The sequence below is a fragment of the Lycorma delicatula genome, chromosome 5, assembly GCF_047948215.1.
Source record: "Lycorma delicatula isolate Av1 chromosome 5, ASM4794821v1, whole genome shotgun sequence".
NCBI classification, from domain to species: domain Eukaryota; kingdom Metazoa; phylum Arthropoda; class Insecta; order Hemiptera; family Fulgoridae; genus Lycorma; species Lycorma delicatula.
This window is the reverse complement of record NC_134459.1, coordinates 102,247,256-102,272,769: the sequence shown is the minus strand read 5'-3', so window position 1 is coordinate 102,272,769 and position 25,514 is coordinate 102,247,256. Positions and strand designations below refer to the sequence as shown.

The 25,514-nt window shown below is 31.1% G+C and overlaps 1 protein-coding gene across 5 annotated transcripts in view; it reads left to right on the top strand.

The window, feature by feature from the left end:
* Window positions 1-25,514, top strand: part of rols (zinc-RING finger and ankyrin repeat domain-containing protein rolling pebbles) — a 727,654-nt gene that overhangs the window by 247,912 nt on the left and 454,228 nt on the right. The window lies entirely within an intron of this gene.

The following is a 25,514-nucleotide window of genomic DNA, read 5'->3' as shown; positions in this document are numbered from 1 at the left end:
TGATCATTATTTTTTTTCATTTTAATAAAAATTTGTCACATACTGACTTTTTAATTACAAATACATAGGTACATTACAGATTCATACAATGTTATAATCCTTATGTCAACAAATATCTTAATAATGGAAATAAAATATAATGATACAACATTTGGTACCTTTTTTTTGTAGAAATATTAATTTATTAACATAATATAACTTGTTTTTTTCGTGAGCTCTTTATTTCATAATCTCTACATTTAAGTTCGAATTTTACAGATATATATGTATGTATTACAGATATACAGATGTATTTAATTAATTGTGAAGAAATTCTTGGAGAAAAAAATTCAGACTTATATAATTAGAAAAAGATTTTTTGTTTGATAAATAATATTAGTTCGATTGCTTTAATCGATTAAAGTTTCGCATAATCATTAATGAGGTTACCAATATATCGATTATATTAAGTTTAAAACAAGAGCTTGAGGGTTCTTCCAGAACGTGAAGTGAGAGGGTTACTCGACGAGAAAGAGAATTATACTGGTTGTTTTCTTGCAAAACACTATTTCTAATCGACGACGACCTCTTTTTCCTCCGTCGGACATAGGCTGTGTAAAGTAATAGTACTGAGGTCGATGTAGTTTCCATAATGTGGAACAAACACATTAATAATGTATACAAAGAGCAGCAGGTATTTAGTTAAAAGTTAACAAGGCAGTCGGACGGTGGTAGGTATCATTACGTATTATCCGAGTAATGAATAACTCATTGTTGTGACCGGTCTGACCGCCAGCCCGCCAGGGGCGCTAGTGTTAGCTGATATGATGCAAAAGGAGGGGCTCTCCGCCTATCGCCTTAAGCTTTTATTTACCGTAATGTATATGGCGTTTGTTGTTAAAACTCCCCCACAATCGGTTTAATTCATTCCTTTTCTTTATAAAATTATTAATAGAATAATTTTACAAGTACTTTTAAAAATAAATAAATTAGTTTTAAAATCGGGTTAATCGTCTCTTTCCTTTCTAAATAAGTAGATGTCCAGGTTTTAGAGTTTTGTAATAATTACTTGACTAATATCTAAAAACCTTTATCCATTTTCCTCTAAAACCGACTGCATACTCGTATGAAATTATTAATCGGAAAACATATGATTTTAACCCTTGAAATCTAATGTCAGCTCATGTTATGTACTAACAAGGCAGTGCAGGAGAATTGATTTACCCTATTAGGTGAAGGGCAGAATTGTAATTCCTTTCTCCCGTTATATAATGAATAGTTGTAATTTTTGTAATAAATAGCAAACGTTACGTTATTGTCTATGTTTAATTAATTTAAATATTTATCTGATAAATTATTTAAAGATATATGTTTTAAAATAGCTTCAAAACAAATATTTTTAATGTCCTTTCATTTTATACATATTTAATTTCTATTTCAATTAAAAGCGCTGTCTTTGGAAAAGTAATAAATTCATTGACGCCATATGAACTCATTGAACTCTGTCATAAGTTTAACGGCATATATTCCAAGACAATTTAAAGATTTACAGACAAATTAATTATAAGTAGCTAATTGGTTTATTCCTGGGGGATTGAAAGCAGGTCCCGGGGACAATTTTGAAAGCAGTTTTCATTATTTTGGGACTCATATTTGATGCTGATCTTTTTTATATCAATAGACAGAAGAATTATTTTGTTATAAGGGTGTGCTGAATATAATTAAAACTTCAGGAAAAAAGCTATTACTTATTGTAATCCTGGTTTTACTGGTGTGATCAATTAAAATTCCCGTTGACTCCTAAACCTTATCAGTTTATTTTTCTTTATATCTTGTAGAAATTAATATTTCATGTATGTGTCTGAAATGTATACACGTTGAGAAATTTATCTGTACCATGGCCAAATTGGATTTATAATATAAGAAAGAAAGATTTTTTACGGACCAGAGTAATTGCCGATAGAGCAGACAATGGGAGATAAAGGCTGGAGACTTCCCTTACGGAGGACGTCTCCTTCTCCGGATGGAAGATAAGAATTGAATTATAAAAACGAATTAACAGACTATGTAAATGCAGAAAAAACGTATGCTTTTATAACATTATGCTCTACAACTTCGAAATTATGGTGAAACGCAAAAATTATTATGTTTTCTGCAATTATTTTATGAAGAAGAAACATAAGAATAATAAGACCTCCTCTATGTAGAAACAATAATGAATACAAGAAAGTTGAAAGTTTGATGAATATAGGCCGACATACAAAAAAAAATGCTGGTAAAGTACTTTACCGGCTAATCCGGTCCAGTCATACAATAAAACTTGCACAGTTTTGTATTGCAAAATCTTTCCGGCTTTGCCAGAAGGTTTTGCAATTCAAACATTAAGGGTTTGACTTTTATTTAAAAAGTTATAAAAAATTAATTTAAAAGAGAATTTAAAAAAAAATATTAAAAAGTAATATACATCTTTAATGAAAATAATAAAAATGTTGCTTCTCATTTGGGTACGGAATATATTATAAGTGAAGCTGCTTTAATTTTAATAGCCCCTTAACTGATGAAGAAAAATTTTAATAATATTAAAAGAGTTAGAGCCAAAAATCTATACATAATATACATTTTTTAGTGGGTGGGAAATAAATTTTAAGAAAATATTTTCTAAAAATATTCATACGTAGATTAAGCTTAACTAATTTGTTTAAGTAAAGTTTTCTATAAATCTAACACCCTTTCAATAAAGGGTAAAATAAGAATAATAAAATTTTCAAAATACCTTTTCTGCTATTTAGGTCTTAGATCTATGATTATAAAAAATTGTAGACATTTCTTGATAAATCTAAACTTGCATAACTTTTTTGAAAAAAATTACACCGAAAGGAGATAGATCAAAAGAACAAAAAGTCTGATGTGGATACCACATGACTTCCTTATACGCCTGTTATATTACATACACTGTATTCACAATTTTTGCTGCACTTCATTTAAACTTATTTCATTTGAAAGTGAGATCTATCCTCCAATTCTTTAACAAAGTTGACAGTTACACAATTGTTCAAAAATTAATTTTATTAACATCAAATATTTATACAACTATTAATTCAACAATCTTACATGAAATATTAGGATAGAGTAAAAGTCCCTTCATTACTCATATACTCAAATTACTAGATCAGTATTATTCGTATCTTCATGAGTTGTTGATTAACAAAAGTTTCAGATGTCTGGTGTGTTGTATAAATAAAAGTTAATAATAATTAAACTATTCCGTTTACTTGTACACTGGTTACAAATGTTAATTTCGACCTTACGGTGTAAAATGTTCAGTTTTTATTATTGGATTATTTCGTATCAAAGATTTTAATCAAAGATGATAAAGAAACAATCATACAGGAAAAGGAAAGATAACATGAAAAAAATCTCAAAAAAATGATAATAAGATGCATACGAAGAGGAAGAAAATTGTAAAACTAAAGAAAGAATAAAAAGATTAAAAGAAGGTGATAAATTTAAAGAGAAAGTAAACGTTAAGACCAAGGAAAGAATAAAGAGATTAAGAGAGGATGATGAATATAAAAAGAGAGAAATTTGAAAACTAGAGAACGTGTACACAAATTAAGATCAGAAGAATTATATCAAACCAAAGAGCGATTAAATGAGTGACAACAAAAAACATATAAACGAAATGATCAACTCCGACTTAGGGAGAATATTGTCCGACAATATCAGAGGGGTAATGAACTAAAAGATAGGAATTTTTTGCAATTTATTGAAGATCGAGCCTGTATAATGTATATGTTGTGCTTGTGAAGGTCTATTTTCAATCACTCGGTAATTAACTTTAATGTAGATAAAATTAAACAGAAATTCCAAAATAATTAAATAAAATTAATCAGAATTTAAACTAGAAAATTCAAAATAATACGATTCTAAATTATAATTTTCAATTAATATTAAATAATGAAATCAGATGTTTCACCAAATCTATTACATATACACATTTCTAAAAGTACATAAAATGTTATTTCACTAATAACTTCTGATTTTTTCATATATATTTTTTTTTATTGTTATTATTGAATAATTATTTATTGTAAAATTTGTTTGCAATCACAGGTTAATAATTATTAATAAATATTTAAATTAAAAAAAGAAGTTAGAAAAAGTCGATTCCAACCAATGTGCCTTCCCTTGTAAGATCCATCTGATTCCAACCGATGTGCCTTCCCTTGTAAGATCCAAATATTTCATTAATTAAAATTTTATTTGGCTACAACTCTGGAACCAATGAAAATAAGTTCTACTATGATACTCGTTGAAAAGCTTTCAATGAGGGCTTATTACTGTAGTTAAGAAAAAATCAAATCCAATTTTTTTTTTAATTTTGGACTTTTTGGACACTTTTGGTCCAGTCGATTACAATAAAAAGAGGAGGTGCACAACTAGATGTTACAAAAGTTCTAAATCCAAAATTTTTACATTCTACAGCTAATCGTTATTGAAGACGTCACACCGAAACTAGTCAAAATGGATTCAGTAATGGTAAAATATTTTCGTTGAAATCTGAAAATCGAAATTTTTCTTGATCACAATACTTCCTTTACTTCTTACGAGGAAGTAAAAACAGATATTACAATTTTAAGAGGTGAGGGGGTTGATTTATTGAAAAAAAATTATAATTCATATGCGCATTATAGGTAACAAATATGCTTTAATAAAGTTTTCTCTAAAATGCCTCTGAAGATAATCGAAACTGTTTTCTTCGCGATATCCCCCAGCCCCTTTTTACGAGGTTTTAAAAAAGATAATATGATCAATTTCCCATATAAATAGATATCTGAGCAAAACTTGAAGAAAATCGGTTTGGTGAATCCTGAGATAAAAGGACAAAAGCAGTGCGACACACATATGTATGTGTGTCATACATACATACATTGATGTATCTATACGTAGATATGTTTTTTTTTTTTTGGTCTAGACGAACTAGCGGACTCTAAAATGTAAAGATTTGCAAAAAACCCGGTACACTATTTTTGAAATGAATACCATACGTTCGCCTTTAATATAGCTATTCTAGTTTTATTCGCCCTGATAGTAAAAATAAAATAAAATTGCCTTATTTTTATATCTTGCGTCGTTAATCTTTCCGCGTCACAGACCACAAATATGAATAGCGTATTATTTAAAACGTACTTTACCACGGTAAAAAAAACAATGACCGATGATCAATAAGACCGGAGGGTTGAAATCAAAAAGTAAGATATAAGAAAAGTTATTTTTATAGATAATATATACATTTTTACTTCATAAAAAAGGCGTATTTTTTTAGTTAAACTTAAACCGTAGTATCTCCAAAAGTACACTATCGCAAAACGTTCTGCTCACACTTTTTTTTAGCATAAATTTTTGAAATAAACTAGTACTAGTATTAAATTACTTTACGATAAGCTGTGTAGTTTCATAGATGTAACGCTTAAGTTATAGAAATCTGACGTTTCCTGTTTTTATTAATCTAGTCTGGATTTTTAATTAATACTTTTATACATTAGACATTAAAATGTATTTTATGTTGAAAAGATTTGTCTCTAATTGAGACAAATCGGTTGTCTAACAAACGTCTATAATCTGCCTCAGAATTTGTAATGTGTTTTTATAAAACAATTTAATGAAACAAAACGTTTGTCGTACATTCAAATAAGAATTTCCACCTAAAACGTGTCAAGTACCATTTTAGTATGTTATCCTTGAATGAGCAAGAACTTTGCATTATTTAGATATAATTTAAGGTAAGTATCTACCTTTCAGTAAAATTAACAAACTGAGGTAATTTTTTAATCCAAGAATATTACTCCATTTAAAAAACATTTAATTTCAAAACTCGATACAGTTATAAGGAAATTAGGTTTAATCATAATTTCTTTATGCTTTAAAAGTTACTATCGCATTTCACGAATTTATCAGTAGCTTAGTTTATAATTTCTCACAAAATAATTTTTTATTTATATACCCTATCTTTAATAGATAATGCAATTTATATCAGTTTTATCACAACTTATTGAACAAGTATGCCATTTATTAAATACTTAGCATAAAACAATTTAGTCTCATATGAATGTTTTTTTTAGTTTTTCTTAGACTTATTATTTTTATTATTGTTATTATTATTAATAAACGAGAAAATATTTTGTGTAAATGTGGTTATAATTTTATTTTGATTAATTGTAAATTTACTTAGAAATGACACTTTTATAACAAATGTTTTTAAGGTTTTGAATTTCTCACCGTCACGAGTAGTTTTTTCTTTTAACTTTTATCATGATAAAATGTCAATGGTATAAGTACTATTTACAGGTTAGATGAAGTTTATTTCATATAACGGTGCATTAAATTAACTAGTAATGAGGATATTAGCATACCAGTTAGTAATACTGTATTTCTTGACACTATCCATGCTTACTTAGCATATATATGCTACGCTGTACTACAATTTGTGCTCGATTTATAAGTTGTTCTATAAATTTTTCCAAGTTACTCAAATGTCATCATAATTTTTCCATTATCAACGCATTTTTCGTAATTATTAAATATTTATCGAAAGTTAAATAACACTTGTTTTTTTTTTAATATATATAATTTATTGGATAATTAATTCTAATAGTAGTTTTTTTTTCAAAATGTTAACTCCTTTTTTACTGTATATTACTTGTAGAATTGTAGTTATTCAAAGTCCAGTAGATTATTTTCATTTTAAGTTAACCAACAAACTCCCAAATACTGAGAAGAGTAAATTAATTTTAAAACTTCTATTATTTTCAACGTTGGGAACGATTTGTTGTTATTATTAATTGTACTTTTCTCTCCTGCCAACAACTTTTATATGGCATTCAACTTGTACGAACATTTATGATGAAATACATAAGTTATGTATCAACAATGTAGAACTTACATGCATGTAGCATACCAACATGATGCAACCAATTGCAGTAACATAATTTCATTAGCTCCGCCTGTTTAGGGCCGTCTCAGGTAATGATGTATTTATTATTAAATTATGTTTGATTTTCTGCAAATCACAGCAATCTATATAAAGCGTAGATGGAAAAAATAAGAAAAATAAATAAACTATGAAACTGTATTAATATCATCTATTCTACGAAAGGAATATTATGCAAACCCCCCCCCCCCCCCGTAAGAGGGTAAGTAGGATTAAAATAATATTATTTAACCTCCGAATATCTTCTGAACCTTTCTATAGAAGCATGAAATTTAGCACAAAATCTGTAACTTTCTTTTAAAACATATCTCAAATTTTTATTTTTATTATACCGAAAAGAGGAATCTGGATTAAGAGTGGATTTAATAGTTCCCGTACTTATCAAAAATATTTTATTTAATTTTAATTTTCTGATTTTTTTGTATTTATTGTTTTTTTTATTTTTATTTTTTACCTTTATTAATTCCCCTGTTACTACTGATGATGATTTTAAAAAAATCAAAATGCGCACTAGTTTAAAATTTCTATTTTATTTATTTATTCTTATAAAGGGGTTTGCGCGTTTAGATTAAATTAAAAATTAATTATTATTAAATATTGTACTTTATTGAAGAAATTATTTTTTACAGTTCTGATATACTTTTATTTAACCTTAATTTTTTCAGTAAAAAACACTTATACGTTAAGATTTATGTAAAAAAAAATATTGTATTAAGGACTGTGGAAGTTATTACACGATAATAATTAAAAATTTTACTGAGAGAAAAATCCTGAGAATAATTCTAATTCTTTCTACAAGATGCTCGTAAATATTATCTTCACACACAGCCGAACATACAGTGCCCACAATTAAACAGCTTTATTTATTTTATTTAAAATTTTAAAAATTAGTATTTTATAATATATATATATATATATTGTGTGTGTGTGTGTGTGTGTGTGTGTGTGTGTGTGTGTGTGTGTGTGTGTGTGTGTGTGTGTGTGTGTGTGTGTGTGTGTGTGTGTTTTGTGAGAGAGAGAGACAGAGGGAGAAAAAGAGAGAGAGAGAATTCCTCAAACATTATCTAATATAATAATTCATTATCATTGAGAAAATAATATTTTAAAAATAAAATAGTTTCGGGAAACACTTGTTTACGTATTATATCTTGTATCTAAATAATGTTATTTTAAAGATGTTGATTGTTTTAATTGACAAAAAAGTAAAAACACTAGAAGTGAAAGTATTTCATCTTTTGCAATTTGAAGATTCAACACGAACAGCGGTACTATTCGTACGTCTTATTATAACAAACTCGTTTAAAAAAATGCATTGTCATGAATTACAATGATTACTGTACTTAAAAGGACCCACATTCTTCTTTAAGGTGCAACACGAAATTATTCTCCTGTTTTAATCTTTATTCTTTTCACAATCCACAATATTTTTTCCAGAAATGTAAAAATTGCGAAGTAGTCAGTAACGAGAAATATATTGAAAAACAGAAAAACCAGTCGGAATTAAATATATAATGCCATTATGATTTCATTATAATATTATAAATATATTATATATTTATAATATATTATGATTTCTATTTACATAGAAGTAAATTCACTTAAGAATTAATTTATAACCGCATAAATTAAATGACATATATTTTGAGTCGTACACTTACACCTACACGTGTAAAGTGTGATAATTTTCGTAGATATTTTTAAAAAAATCTGACAACACAGTTGTAGGACTTTCCCGTCATGCGGTTTTTCTGATCCAAGGCATACATAGACCCAACTTAATTTCAAATATTTATCATTTTATTTAAATTTAATATTTTTTGTTCATTTAATTCAATGATTCTAATTAAAACGCGCACGCGCACTATATTTCATTCGCGCAGGTGTGGCAGGACTAGTAGCCTCTATAATACTTTTTTACACTTTAAATATTACTCATTTATTTAATTGTACCGCTCACATGTGACGTTATAACGTAGCAGACTTCTACAGTAGTGTAGATTACAAGATTACGTCTGCATATGATCCTCTGAAGTAATAGCTGAACGGTAATTCCCGGAGGCTAAACAGGAAAAAGAAAGAAAGACGTCTACGTAGCAGTAAGTCAGTGCTACAATAACGCTCCTTTTGGTGAGAAAGGATAGTAGTGACGGCAATATATCCACTAGTTTATTTAGAGCATTTTTTGGGATGAGGTGCAATTTTGTAAATTTTTTTGTAAAAAAATTTTTTAATTGTTAATAGATATGCCTGAGAGAAATAAGACCTTAATCAGGCGAAATCTCGAGATACTGATGATGACCTTTACAGCCTCACCCCTGACCTTTTAAGTTGAAAATTTAATGGCAACAGTGCCCCATATAAAGAAGTAATCTGACCGAGTTTGGTCAAAATCGGTCGAGTAGTTCTGGTGATGTAAGATGTGAAACACCGAACACACACATGTACATGCGAACAACTGCATCCGGTTTTTGTTTTTTCTGGGTTCCTTAGGTGTCAAAACACTAAAGATCCGGTGAAAAATGTATATGCCCAAATTGGACCGATTACAATACTTTCCCTTCGAAAGCTATAGCTCTTATAGCACTAGGCGGGAAAGTAATACTTAACTGTAATAATTATAATTTAACTATAAATTAAATATAATCACTTAATATCATCATTGAGTAGATGCACACACTTATTAACGTCATCAGCAGAAGCGTGGAAGAGAAGAGATATTATTCGGCATCCATCTTAGATGTTTAGCAGGTTTTTGAAAAGGTCTGTCTGTCTGGGCTTTTTTATACAAGTTGAAAAAGAACCTTCCTAAAACTTATTATCCTTTTCTTCGTAACTACGTGAATGGACGTTTCTTCCAGGTAAAATATAATCAAGCATTATCTGTGTATTATTCGACACTAAGTCGGGGGTTCCGTAAGGCTCAGTTTTGGGTCCTGTCTTATAACAATATATCTTCACTGCCGACCGGCCGGTTGAGAATGGAGTCCCTGTCACATCTTTTGCCAATGACACGGCTATTCTGGTTGTTGATGTCAATCCAACTATGGTCTGAACTAATCATCAGGTAGCTGGGGATACATGGAAAATAATGGTTAATAAAATTTCTTATTGATATTAAGAATATAAACTTTAAACTTTTTTTTTTTTTATTTATGACATATTACTTTTTTTAGCACAAATTATTGACCATTAACGAACACGTAGGACCAACCGGCAAACATCTTGATCGGTTTGGGACACACAAACCACAAGGTTGTGGTTGGGACACAGCCAAACGACCTTATCCTGTAAATTTTTGTATGATTTACGACTTATTTAAGGAAGGTAATTATTTTTTTAACAAAAAACTGGCCTAAAATAAATACCTGAAAAATATTTAACCTAAGTTATTTTTAAAATACTATAACGGAATAATTAACGTATACTTTTTGTGGTAGATATTATGTACGTAAGAATTTACACGAAATTAAAGAAAAAAATAGAATCCGAATAATTTATAAGGTAATTACAAGTTAAGAAAATTTAGTTAAGCTACTAAATTTAATAAGCATAAAATCACATAAAACTGAACAAGATCAGGAACTCTACCTGTGGTCCTGAACCAACCTAAATGTCTGCCGATGGTTTTATGTATTAGTTATGGGTCAATAATTTGTGCTAAGAAAAATTCAGTGTAATAAATAGTTAAATATTACACAAAAACTACAAGTTCTTATTATTTACAAAGGCAATCGCACTACAGCATTTTCCTACTGCCATTTTTTTCTGCCATATGCTAAATTAAAGATTTCATATACTTCCATCTTCATGTAAATTGGTCATAAAAAATGTGCGGTAGCTCCAGGACTGCAATGTCATGAGTACGGAATACATACTTTTAATCTTATTCATATGTTAAACGTAATAAAAATACCTTTCCGATTTTTATGTCAGTAAGTTTATTTCTACATTTATTTTTATATTAGTCTACCGTGTTATGTATTCTCCTTTCTTTTTATTTTAATATGTGTATTAACAAAGGTCAAGTTTTATGATATATTATTACACAATAAACTATATTTATTCTGCATAAGATAGAATTTTAGTAATGTACGTGAAATAAGGTAAAAAGGAATTTTTGCCGATTTAACGGTATAAGACTTTTACAGTTGAATTTAATGGTTTTTGTTTGTAGTTTGCATTTATTTGCTATTTATTTATTCGTTAGTATATCTAGTACACACAATTGTTGGTCGGCTGTTGTATTCAAAGGACTTCATACGTATATACACTTGAATAAAACGACGTTTTCTTGTCTATGTTAATGCATTATAATGGTAGCATTAACATCAAAACGGTTAGCTATGCTAAACTAATGTAAATTGTGTTTACATTAATACACTGTGCATATTTGCACACGCAACCGATGAAGATAGGCGATTTAAAAGTCTGCTCTATTTATTGTCAACACAAATCAACAAGTCACTTGATGCATAAATATCTTAGCTTAGATTATATTCGTATATATATGCTGATGAATTCATTTCTTTCTTGCATGTATGCCAATCTAATGTTTCAGATGTTACTTGGAAATGAAGTATGATTAAAAAGTACGTTCTTTAATATGACCATATTAAGTGCAAGAGTATTATACACCTAATCCTCACCAAACTACCAGCATTTTTAGGGTTCTTTTATAGATTTCCTCCCCATTCATAAAAATGAAAAGTGACAATGTCTATTTATACGCGATTATTTCTTTTACTTGATCAATTCCTTAAATAGTATTATTCTCACGTTGTATTTTTTTTTTTTTTTTTGTGAACTAACACAACCATAAAAACTTGATATTATTATGTATTGTTCACGAAGATTGAAAATTCATTCTCAAGAATAACAAGACACATGCCAGGTATATTATCTTCAATCTGTTTATTGCACCATTGCTTTCAGAGAAAATAAGTCTGATTAGTGTTTCTATTCAAATGTTTTAAATTTACAGCAGTTAAAAGCATAAAGGTTTGTAAAGTAAAAAATTAACATACTCCCTTATCTGATATTTTGAATCAGTTTTCGATCTTACCGATCTGATAACTTGAATTTTCTAGAAATTCTTTTACTCGTTTTACTCTGTTTATGTTTCTCGTTTACTCTGTTAATTCAAGTCCCTAATCAGTTAAATCTATAAAGAACTGCATTGCTGCATTGATTCCATAACTGTCAATTTAAGCATACTGTGTCTTCATTGTTATTTAACAAGGTGATAGTACTACAAGAAAACATACCGTACCGAAATGTGCTTAAAAAAATTCTAGGTAAAATGATTAAATTAAAACCGAGATGTGACTGTTTTTTCATACTCGATCGGGTGAAGTAATGTAAAACAACGAAATTTGTTTATTTGGAATTAGGCAATCATAGTTAGGGGAAAAACTGTGAAGATTAACTATTCTTGTTTTTCATGAAGGAAATATCAAATCGACAAAGCGTATGTTTAGCAGTTAAATGCTGTTAAATGTATGTTTAGCACTTATGTTGTTTAGATAAAGCAAAGTTAAGGTAAATTACTAAAACACAACGGGAATCAATTATTAACGGGAAATTATGATTGAAAGTGTTATAAACAAACCGTTCCAACGCAAGATTGGGTGTGTAAAACAATTCAATGGCTGACAGAGTTCTGTATGTTTTTTGATCTTTGTTTTGGTAGTATGAGGATAGTTTTGCGATTAAAGACCAATCAAGTAATGATCTGATTGCATATTCTATTTGAAGTTAGATATAGGAAGAGTTTTTATGTGAAATAGAGGAAGGCACGGCAACCACGCTTCCGCGAATCGATTAATTTGATAGTTGAGGGTTGTAAGTTATGGTAGATGGTCGTAGTTGGAAGAGTCCATAAGAAGACGATACTAGATTAAGTAAATGAACTGATGAAAAACTTTCTGCTGAGGTATTTTCATCGGTAGCATCCTGACAAAGACGAAACAGATGACTGTGATGTGGTATCAAGTTTAGAAGATCTAAAAGATGATCTCCGGTAAAGCCCATCAGGGCTAGGAACGAAGGGGGTGATGTGGCAACCGGACTCACCGCAAGGCGGATGTCTAACGCTATATACTGTTTTATATTGGTAATTTATAATATAACTTTAATAAACTAACCAAATAAAATAATTTTTTTTTTTTTTTAATTTAACTTCTGTCAATGACATTTATTTTAATTACATTGTTGGTTTAGAAAACTCTTCTTATATACCGATATGTGAGGTTGGTATTACGGATATAAAATAATATATTCGATTATTATCAATCTGAACATAAATTAAAAGTAGAGAAATGCTTTGGCGTTTTTTAGATTAAGGTGTTGGAAACTTTACTTCCGTCGGTTAAACCTAATTTTAGATCAAAATATTAATTTCTTAATGTCACAGAAAGTGAAATTTTCAAGAAACCATTTAATCTAATTGAGTGCAACAAACCTAAAATATATTGAGATTTTTCAGTTAGAACCAAAATCAAGTTGATCAGAAATTATAAATTGTTTAATACGGGACATATTTAGTGTTCTTGATGTTAAAATTTTATTTATAAATATTTTTATCTCCTAAAATCCAAATAATAACCAACTATACGTAATTAGTTCTCAGAATTATAAAATAACTGCGTTTTTTGAAAACAGGTCATTTATATTAAATTAAAGAAGGAACAGAGAAACACAATTATGCCGTTATAGGAGGTTATTTCTATGTACGAATATTTGTAGGATTTATATTATTTTATTTTAATTTTTTTATTTACTATTGACTTTTAAAAATATCGACCTAAAATACATAATTTTATCATTTAAAAAAATTATTTTTCCGTTAATTTTCAGTCGAGATAATCTAGTTTAATTATAACTCATCGGGTCAGTCTAGTGGTGAACGCGTCTGATTTCGAAGTCGAAAGTTTCAAGTTCAAATCCTAGTAAAGATTTTAATACGGATTTGAATACTATATCGCGGATACCGGTGTTCTCTGGAGGTTGGTTTTCAATTAACCACACATCTCAGAAATGGTCGACCTGAGACTGTAGAAGGCTACACTTCACTTACACTCATATATATCATCCCCATTCATCGTCTGAAGTAATACCTGACGGTGATTCCCGGAGGCTAAACAGAAAAAATTATATAACGTACATAAATATTTTCTTAAGCATGTTTAATATTTACTTTCCCGGAATTAGATTTATTTTTTATATGCCTGGTGAAGTACGGCTTATTGCTATTCATTTATAATCCAATCACCGATGATATCACGTAAACAAAATAAAAATTCAATCACTGTCTTATTAGATCTATTATACGATAGTTAAAGATATTTATTGCACGTACATGTATCCACTGTTTGTATATAGTCAGTAGAAGACGTTTAAAGTAGAATTTTTGTATCTGATTTGGAAGAATTCAAGGGAATCTTAAAATTTAGTTTAGCACAAACATTGTGCTATTTTAATCAAATATTTTTTTCATTCGCCAACTCGTTATTCCAGAACACATTTTTATTTACGTTAGCTAGTTCATAGAAAATGGAAAAATATACTTCGGAAATGATTCTGAATTGAAATATATATTTCAGAGAAAATAATAAAGCACTACTTTATTTGAGATAGACATCAGCGAATGAATTTATTGTGTTTCAATCGAACAGGGAAACAACCCCCGATTTTATCCACAGGTAGTCCCCATGCCAAAAACACCAAAGATACACTGGCTGAACATGTTCTCAGTAAGGAGAATCTTAGGAGTGAGACCTATATACTCTGAATCCATAAATAGGAAAAAGTAATAAAGGATTGAGAAAAGCAGTAGATCAGGAACCCACGTAGGAACTACAATACGAAATTAACAAACCCGTTCGAAGAAAAGCTCAAAAAATCATTTCGAGCAACAAGCCCCTAGCCATTCTAAAATACATCAAGAAAACGAACCATTTTACTCAATGAGAATCGCACATTACCGTCGAAGATTTTATGTTGATTAGTTTAAATATGTGTTCCAAGAAAGAATTTTCTTTCAACAACTTATGTGCCATCCGAGGGTAGAGCAGGATTTCTATGGAAACAAAAACACACAAATAGGAAGTGTACGGTAAATGGAATTATCCAAATGTATAATCAATCGGCCGAATTGTATAAGCATTTTATTTTTTTTTTTACATCTGTACAAGCTACAATGTAACAAAGTAGATTGATATACCGTAACAATTTTTAGTTTTTCTTCAAGAAAGTAAAACAGTGTGAAAAAATTATTAATGAAATGTTTTAGGGTGAGATTAAGAACTAAGCTTTTTCTTACGAGTAAACAGGATAAACATTTTCCATTGCACTTAATTTCTTATATGATTTGCAAATATTGTTTTAATGTATTCTGATAATTTTATTACCAAATTGTAAATAATAATATTACTTTTTCAGATTAAAATCTAAAAAAATTCAAGGTATGGTGGCGTATGGTTTCATATACATAGATAAAGTAGTTTGAGATGTAGTTCTGTTCTACCCACCGCATTTACTAGTTAAATTCAACCGACCGACAATTATTAGGAAACCAGTTCTCTCTATTCGTTGGCGGGCTTGTTTTGCTAATATATTTTATAACTCTATTAAATAATTTAAATAACTAGGTATTAGTGTGAAATAATTATTTAATTAGTACTTTTTTATTTATTTTTTTAAATTGTATCAGCCAGTGTACCTCATTTGTATTTTATTATTCTATTATTCTAATGTGTTTGATACATTATCTATATAGTTTGATTTTCAGAATTCATGTAATTTTTTTCATATAAACGTTATAAAATGCAAATTTAAAAAAAACTGTATTCGATAAACTTACGATTAATGTAATTGATTACAAAAATAATATATTTTCATTAATATTCATAATATATTACGTCAAACTTGTTTTATGTTTTTATTTGCATAATAATTGTATCGTGAAAATTAGTAGAGAGATTAGTTCAGTAATGCTGGGAATCAAATTTTTACTTCTATCGTGGAGTATTTTTTTGGGTACGACCTTATATATATATATTCGTTCTCTAGATATTTTACCCTAATAAACGGCATTTGTATGTGCGTCTGTGTGTTCGTTCCCCTTAGCTTAGCACCGGAATGTATGTACCGATCACAAGCGGAAATTCCGATACGTTAGTCCATGTCTCGTGGTGGCCACGTGTAAACTTGTTATATTACTATATATCGGTAGATATATGCGAAATATATAATGAATTTTTGATCAAATTTAGGACTTTTTTATCGGATCCGAATTTTCGGACGAAAATGGCAAATATCTCGAAAACGGTCGGTCCTAGCTCTATGAAAACTTTTTTCGACACCGTCGACAACCCATTCGCTCCCAGTGGTACCCATTGGATGATAATATTTTGAAATGACTCCTGGGCGCAGACCGGAAATTATTGAGGGGGTGTGACGGGGCCACCGTCTCACCGCGGTCATCTCGGCAACCGCTCGTCCGATTTTCATGATTTAAACGGCATATGTATCAGCAGGTTGAGCGCTAACGGTTTAACTTATCGGGTAGACTCTTGATCGACTTGATTTGGTTGTTCGGAAATAAATCGGTTAGCCCTATGTTTCGATTGCACTCACCCACCGTAAAACGTACCGATCCGGTCTTTTGATAAGTACGCTCAAATCTGTGCGCCAGCGCAGATGTAAAGTATAAAGTTATGAAGATTAACAAGCAGAAAATAAAAAAATATATAAAAAAAAAACATTTTAAAACCACTCTTATATAAAATGCACTAAAAGTAAAAAATAAAAAAAATATGTAAAAAAACTTTTAACATCTATAATTGAAATACTTAGTTGAAACGTATACATCGAAATCTTTGATAAGTTTGAGCATTTGAACATTTTTTTCTAATAAATATGGAAAGAGATTTTCCATTTTCTTAATATAGATTCGCTTAAAAAATTTAAAAAAATGAATAAATGTTTTTATTCTGATCGGTACTTAATAAATAATACATTATATCATTACAATATGAAGTATAAATAAAAAAACATAAATTATAAGATAAAAAAAAAATAAATGTGAGAAATGACCTTAACATACTAAATAATTTTACGGTAAATAATAGTATATTAAACATAAAAAATTATTACAAAATAATTCACAATTTAGTAGGCGTTATTGAAAATTATTTTTAGTACATATTTACATACATGTTAAACAAAATGAAAAAATAAAATTCAGTGAATTTTTTAATATTATTATTATTTTAAAATGATCGACAGAGCAATAGTTTTTCCGTAAAAAAATCTTTTTGTTCTAATTTTAAAAAAATCTAATATGGATACCACATAACTTCGTTGTACACCTACTATATTACATACACACTTTTTTTTAAATGAAAAGTACATAAAATGTATTCTAATTGTTATTATTGAATATTATTTATCGTAAATTTTTATATACAATCAGAGGTTAATAATTATTAATAAATCAATATATTTAAATTTAAAAAAAAAAGGAGATGAAGTCTGATTCGAAGATCCAAATATTTCATTAATAAATATTTTATTAGGTTATAACTCTGGAACCAATGAAATTAGGTACCACTTATGATATTGTTGAAAACTCTCAATGAGGGCTTATTACCGCAGTTAAGAAAACGTCCAAAATTCATTTTTTTTGGATTTTGGGCTTTTTTGGACACGTTTAGTTCAGTTGATTGTAATTAAAAGGGGAGTTGCGAAACTAGATGTTACAACAGTCTTAAATCCAAAATTTCAACATCCTACGGCTAATCATTTTTTAGGTGTGAGAGATATATACGTACGCACAGACGTCGCGTCGAAACTAGTCAAAATTGATTCAGAACTGATCAGAATGGATATCTCTGAAAACCGACATTTTTCGCCATCACAATGCTTCCTTTACTTCGTACAAGGAAGTAAAAATTGGTGAAAAAATTTTTCAAATGGTTCGGCAGTTTATCAAAAACGGCAACAGAAGCAAAGTATCCCTTCTCTGGAAAGCCATAGTATTTTGCTGAATTAAACAAAAACAGTTCCATTATCAGTGGATATTGTTATTTTTTAAGCATTAATTATTATTCTTTTTAATAAAGTTTGGAATTGATAAAAATCCAATTGTTAATGTGTTAAACACTAAAGTAAATTGAAATGTTTAATTTTTTTAAATACGGGCTCCTTATTGGCCCCAGATAACGATCTGACAGCCCGTTTTTATATCTTAAAAACTAGTTCTAATTTTTTTAGGTAACTTTAATGATATTCTATATTAGACGGAATTATGCGTATGCATAATAAATATTTAATAATAATGATGATAAGTTTACCGTTTTATTAAAGCGCTTCAAAACAAAACAGTACGGGTTTTTCAAATTGTTTCAAACGAATCAATTTGATCATCTCAAGACAACTTGTGATCTCTTAAGACACTCAAAAGTTTTATTTTATGGGAAACAAATATACTGTCGTTATCATTAAGGGGAATTCTACACACGCGATTGGCAATGTTATGTCTACCGCCTGAGAAGCACTACACAACGATTCTCTCCCTATTTAAAGTTAGATGACTACAATGTATCCAGTGAATAATATTTGAACAGCTGTCGTAGAAATGTCAATTCCATTTAAGTAATTATATTTAGATATAGATGTAATGTTGTCAGCGAAGAGAGTTTTAATGAATGACGTAACATTTAAACCATTCTGCAGCTAAAGATAGAATATTAAGATACTATTTAATAAAATACAAGTATATATACTACCTGGGATAAAGATATCTAAAAGTAACAGCTTATATTCAAGAGAACCAGTCAACGTAATTTAATCGGCTTTTTTTTTTCTTTTTTAATGAACACAACTCACCAAGCTTTAATGTAGGTTAAGTCAAGTAGATTAAATTAAGTGTAGTTGAATCAACTTCAGTCTGTGCACCTTTTGTCGCTCGACAGACATCCAGACGATAATTTAATTCTTGCCAGGTGTTTAGGAGGATGTGCAGCGTTATTAGACCAATAGCTGCAACAATTATCTGTTTTAAATCGTCCAAATCTCGAACTTTTCTTTGGTACACATAACGTTTAATAAATTCCCAAGCAAAGGCGTGATATCTAACGATCTAAGTGGCCATGTAGTTGGACCTCCTTGTCCAATCCAACATTCGGGAAAAGTGTTGTTCAAGAACATGGTAACATTTCGAGAAAAGTATTAACCAAATATTGACTTTAGGTCAAGTTCGTAACCAGCATTTGTTTTCCTTCTCTCCCCGGGTCGGATTCCACAGTTAAGCATAACACAATCGGGGGGAATGTCCTTTTACTCCAACGAGCCTCCCCGTCTACCAGCAGGACTTTTCTGCTCACCCTAGGAGCCGGGACTACGGTCATTTCTACAAAAGGATGAGGGAGTCCCCGTACCTCATCGCTCCTACCCATCTGTGCATGCACAAACGAATAGCAGCTCAGCGAGTAGCTGGCCCTCATCCCCTCGTTGTCCCAGCAGTCCTATCCTTCATTGACTTAAGCCCTAACCAGATATTGACTTAACCATATTGACAATTACTGTATGGGGATTTTCAATGCCCTAAATTCATCAACAGTTATATTTGTTGACTTTCTCGGACGTATGAAAAGTTTTCTCATCACTGAATAAGAATGAATCAAGCAAATTAGGATTGTTTTCGATACGGTACATTACCACAGTAGAAAACGGATATCGTAGGCGGCGATCATTTGCTTTAATGTGATGAATTAGTTGTAACTTATACGCTCGCAAACGGAGCCGCTTATGAACAATGTTGTGAATAGTAAAACGAGGAATTTGCAGTTCGTATGGCCCGACTAATTTTGGTTCGTATTAGCCCACCTAATTGACATTCCAGGAGTGACAGTGAACGCATGGGATTCACGATCCACAGTCTCGTCACTATTTTTGGTAATTTTTGCCACAATCTAACGCACCAGAATTACAAAAAAAAAAATACATTGTAAAAAAACCATTGTAAACTTACTTACCTACGTTTACTGGTAAGTACAGAAAATACTTTTTTGGAACCATTACGTGAAGCGATATCAATGTGAAAAATATGCATCTTTCAGTTGTCATATCTCAAAAAACAGTATATTTTATATTTGATGAATCCAAAACCAAATTAAAATTTCATCTCATCTTTGGAAGATTTCCAGTTTGTGAAACCAAGCTTCCAGTCTCTCTTAAAGTTGTATACCATTGACGAATAGGCTTGGATGTAAAGGATCGATATTACATTCAGTTTGTACACGCAATGAACACGCATAACTGATTACAACTCTGCAAATCAAAGCACGCACTGCAACTTCTTTTGTGGATCCACATCTCAACTGACTACAATTGCACTGTGAGTCCCCTACCTGCGCATGCGTATTCCACTGACCTTGAGAGTATACAAAACAAATGTTGGAGGTATTTTCTGTCGATTGAGCATACATTTAAGAGATTACGACGACTAATTTCTAAATATAAGCCATTACTTTTAGATACCTTTAGCCTTGACACTGTGTATATATTTATATCGAATTACGACGACTACCGGTGTAGATAACAAGCTAGGGTGTAGATAACAGGCGTAGATAACTTAGGGAAAGATGGGATACAACTGAACCTGTCCCCTTGGTGGGTGTTTCCTATAGTGATAATAATTAGCTCAAGCGACAGAATGAAAAGGTTCTCGTATGCCTATGTGTGTACGGAAATTTCGTAATACTCTTAATTTCCATTCTTAAGTACAGTGTATGATGGACTTTGCTATAGAATGAGACTTTTGGACAGAAAATTCTCGATCATTTACTGATAGAAAGAATAAATAATTTGAAAGAGAATCCTTTAATTACAGGTAGTATAAAAATGTGGAATAGTTGCGAATAAGTTGGCTTTACAGAAACAGGAAAAAAAAAAGATAAACGACAGCATCTTTCTGTATTATATTATTAATAAATGGTTGTCAATATAATCATAATTTTTTTTACAGGTGAATAAACGATGAGAAAAATTTTGTAAAAATATGCTTTGCATTTTACATATTTATGTATTTCTGTTTATGTAAGAACTGAATATTTTATTCGAAAACTTTAATTAAAGATTAAAAAATAGAATTATTTAATTAAAATTCAGTAGTTAAGTTACAGTTATGTTTCAGTAGTAATTTGCTGTAACCTTTTAATTTATTTGAATGTATTATGACGGAAGTAAGCAGCAAATCAATGATTTGGTTTTTTTTTGGTAAATGATAGTAGCGTTAATCAAAAACCGTTATGAAATGTAGTAGATACATTGATGTGCTTAACATATATCTATTGGAGCCCATACATGACAGACGACATCTTAAAAATGTTTAAAATTTTGTTAGTTAAATTGCTACTATTGGTGGCTGTTTGAATAAAAAATCTTTGTGTAGGGAATTTTAGTATTAATTTAAGCAATAAGAAATGTTTTTACTTATAAGATCTAAAGATACGAGTAATTAACGTCTATAAGTTCTTCATTATAGATACAGATATATTTAATCATAAGTTGCTGAGAAACGAAGCAGTTTGCACTGCATTTGACATGCATAGATGCACATAGATGTGTCTGGCATAGTTATTATTATACCGGACGCCATTGAGTTGCTGTAATACTCTTTAATTTTTGGTTAAAGAGGTGCAGGAACCCCATTTTCGAGCGCCTAACCACTCTCGGGCTCGCTAACAGGTACCGCCACTTATAACCAAAGATAGAACACCTGCACACTACCGACTAAACCTCCATCCCTGACTTCCACCCCTTCATGGTACCGCTAAGAAAGCGTTTCATCAGAAGGTGGGAATCGCCCACACATACAGTCATAACAAACCAAAGGGTCACACACTAACAACACACTAGTATCAACACAAACATCACATCAAATACACTCATCGAAAAAACATCGCACGAATTCCATGCAAAGAACAGAAAGTTACATCCACAACACCCACGCAAAATAGACCCACACAGCGGTCGTGACAGAAGTCTTGAACCGTCATATTAGCACTCCACAGTCACGCCAATTATCGGAGGCCACCGTCAGACGCGCAAGCAGAGTTTCCCCGGCCTCATCGCACCCAGGCGACCCCCACACGTAAGGTGGACCCCCTAGGCACTCAGCCGAGAACCTGTCCGCTCCTGCGCCGTCCGACACCTTTCTCCTCTACGGGATTCCTCATATAAATGCAGCTTTCTCATGATCGTCTTGAAAAATCTTTCCAAAGTCTTCCACTGTGCCCCACCTTGTAATAAGATCCGTAGGGTTTCCTCAGGATTGAACATATGCTTGCATCTCAACTTGCCCAGCATCACTCTACGCTCTATGGCGAATCGCGGGCAGAGAAAAATACATGTTGGGGGTAATCGATTGTGGGAGAACAAGCCGAAACATCCCATCGTAAGCCGCGTTCCATAGAGTCGCTCCCGCTCTATTGAGGTTCTTTTCAACGTGCCTCTCATTCAATTTACCGATCATCCGGCGTCCAATGAAGTAATTACGTACCATCCGCAATTGCGTTAAGAAGGGACACGTAGGTTCTTCAGTGCTTCCATTATTGCTGTATGGCGGATGAAATTAAATGCTTTACGTACTTTGAAAGGACACAGACTACTTGACTAGGACACAGATCCTACAGTCGCCCCTTATTAAGACTCTCCACGCCAGATCAAAAACCGCAACCACGGCATTGAGGGCGGATTTACCCCTGCGAAATCCAAACTGACTTGCAGAAATCCCGCCCTGTTCATCAAGTACTCCAACTATCCTTTGCTGGAGCATATGCTCCAGTACCTTTGCTAGCGCATCAATCATGCCGCGACCGGTTGGAGGAGGGAAACGCCAAATCCCTCCCCGTTTAGGAACTAGTACCAGCCACTGACACTTCCATCTGCCGGGAAATACTGCCTGTTCAAGACAGGCGTTGTGCGTCTCTAAAAACGCCTCTGGTTCGCCACCTTGATAAGAGCCCGTCAACTATGTTTAGCACTTCCTGCCGACACCTTATAATTGTAGTTCTAGGTCTTGCTGCTTTCTTCACTAGTACCGCATAGAGCCTCCCCCAAGGATCCGACTCCATCTCCTTGATTAGTTGTGCCCAACATCTTCTTTTAGACTGCATAATTAGCTTTGCAAGCTCTCTCCTGGATTTCTTATACAGCTCATCGTATACGACTCTCGCCGAGTGCAAGTACGCCCTCGACATACATCTTCTTGCCCTATGGAATTCTTCTCGCTTGCTGGCTCTATCGGCAGTCCACCAATATGGAGGCGGGCAACCCCTATGCTAGTGTACTTATGTGGGAGGAATTCGCAGGCTTCTTTAATACATTTGGCCAGGCATAAGGCCTTACCCTTTGCCTTGGAGACCCGACGTACTTCACGTAGGTCAAGTTGTTCAATAAAAACAGTAGGGTTGAAGTCCCTGGTACTCCAGCCGATGATATTGGGTGGTCCCTCACCGCCAGCTCCAGTGTCAGCGATCGTCATCAAGATCGCTTGATAAAAATCAAATAACCAGTTTCAAAAGGTAACTGTAACTTTTATAAACCCGTTCATCGCATCAGCAAAACGATATGGTTAATTTCTGTATATAAATTTTTTTCTTCTAAAATTAAGCTCTCCAAAATCACAAAAAAAAGAATTGACATCATTTTATGAGATTATATTTAAGTTTTTTTTTTTAACTTTTATAACGTTCTTCAGTAAAGAACGAGAGCATTTTTTTTATAGAAATTGACATAAAAATAAAATACCTTTTTGGGTTACATGACAATATCACTGTGAAAAAGTATTAGATATCGAAAACAGCATATTTATATTTGATGAATTCGAAATCAAAGAAAAATTTCATCTCCCTTTAAAATGTCCATTGTGGTTACTATATTTAATCTGATTGATCGAATTAAAAATTCATAACTTATTGGCTTCAGAGAAAAATTGTTTAAATATTTTAAAGGCCTAAATTAGATTTTTATGAACTATTATTGAGTGCAAGAAATAAAGTGTAAAATAAAGAATATTTAATATCGATTTAAAATGCTATTCTTTTTATACACTTATTCTTTTAAAGTTCAAGACTAAAGATTGATCGCGATTATGCGATCGCATTGTTAAGGGTACAACTTAAAGAGCTATTTTCAAAGATGAAGATAAAATTTTAGGGAAAATAACAATTTTTTTCTCCAATCTGAAAGCTTGAAAAATAAACCGAGCAATTTTTCACAGATTTACGACATGCCTAAGTCTCAAATATCAATTTTTTTGAATTCAATATCAAAATTCTTATGAAATTATGCATAGATGTTTTAATTTTGATGGATGATAGTCTCCAAAAGAGTAGTTCATGTATGAGGGAGTTCATGTCATTCATGAGTATGAGGGAGTACGTTTTAATAACATATAATCATAGAATAAGAGAAAGAATTACTGTAGTAATTGTAAATTATGATAACTCCTGGAGAATTCAGCTGATTGCAACGCCTAAAGAGAATTTTAAATTAAATTAATAAATAATTAATTAAAATAATAAAATGTCTTAAAAGATTCTTTCTAACATATGATATAGATGTAATAGAAATGTATATTTAACAACACTCTACTACAGCAAACATCGCATTAATTATCCGTAAATAGGTAAGCATCTGCCTATTAACCTATCGGTTATATACCAAATATCTATAACAAATTAATTAATGAGGATAATGTGTAGTTGCTATTTTACTCATTTCACGTTAATTGCTATTATTTTATCTTTCTTGCACTTAATTTCGTTATATTACTGAACTCAATTCAGTTTTTTTTTATTAGTCTGTTTTCTCCAACTTACCTCTAATTTGCCAGCATAGAATTTTCCGATTCCGTAACATTGTTCACATAATCGCTCATGTTACCATTCCACGATAAATAACTATTTTGGTCACAAATCAAATATTGTTATTATTTGGATACTATATATTAAAAGCTTATGCTATTTTATATGCCCTGAAAAAAGAATGTGAAAGTAATTCAGAAGTAGTACACACACAAATTCCCACCGGATTGGTCTAGTGGTGAACGCGTCTTCGCAAATCAACTGATTTCAAAGTCGAGAGTTCCAACGTTCAAGTCCTTTTAAACGGATTTGAATGCTACATCGCGGATATCGGTGTTCTTTGGTGATTGGGTTTCAATTAACCATACATTTCAGCAATGGTTGGCCTCATACTGTACAAGACTATACTTCACTTACACCCATACATATCATCCTCTGATGTAATATCTGATGGTGATTCCCGGAGGCTAAACAAGAAAAAAAATTATGCACTCAAAGGAATTGTTGATACATACAATTCCTACGTGCCTTAAAAACCATAGGTTTTTTAATGACACCAAATCTTTTGTAAATTATAAATATATTTATTCGTACGTTTATAATTTGTAATAATGTTTTCTGTTTAAAAAAATATGTTTTGCATTACGGCTTCATGTTAAAAAAAATTACAG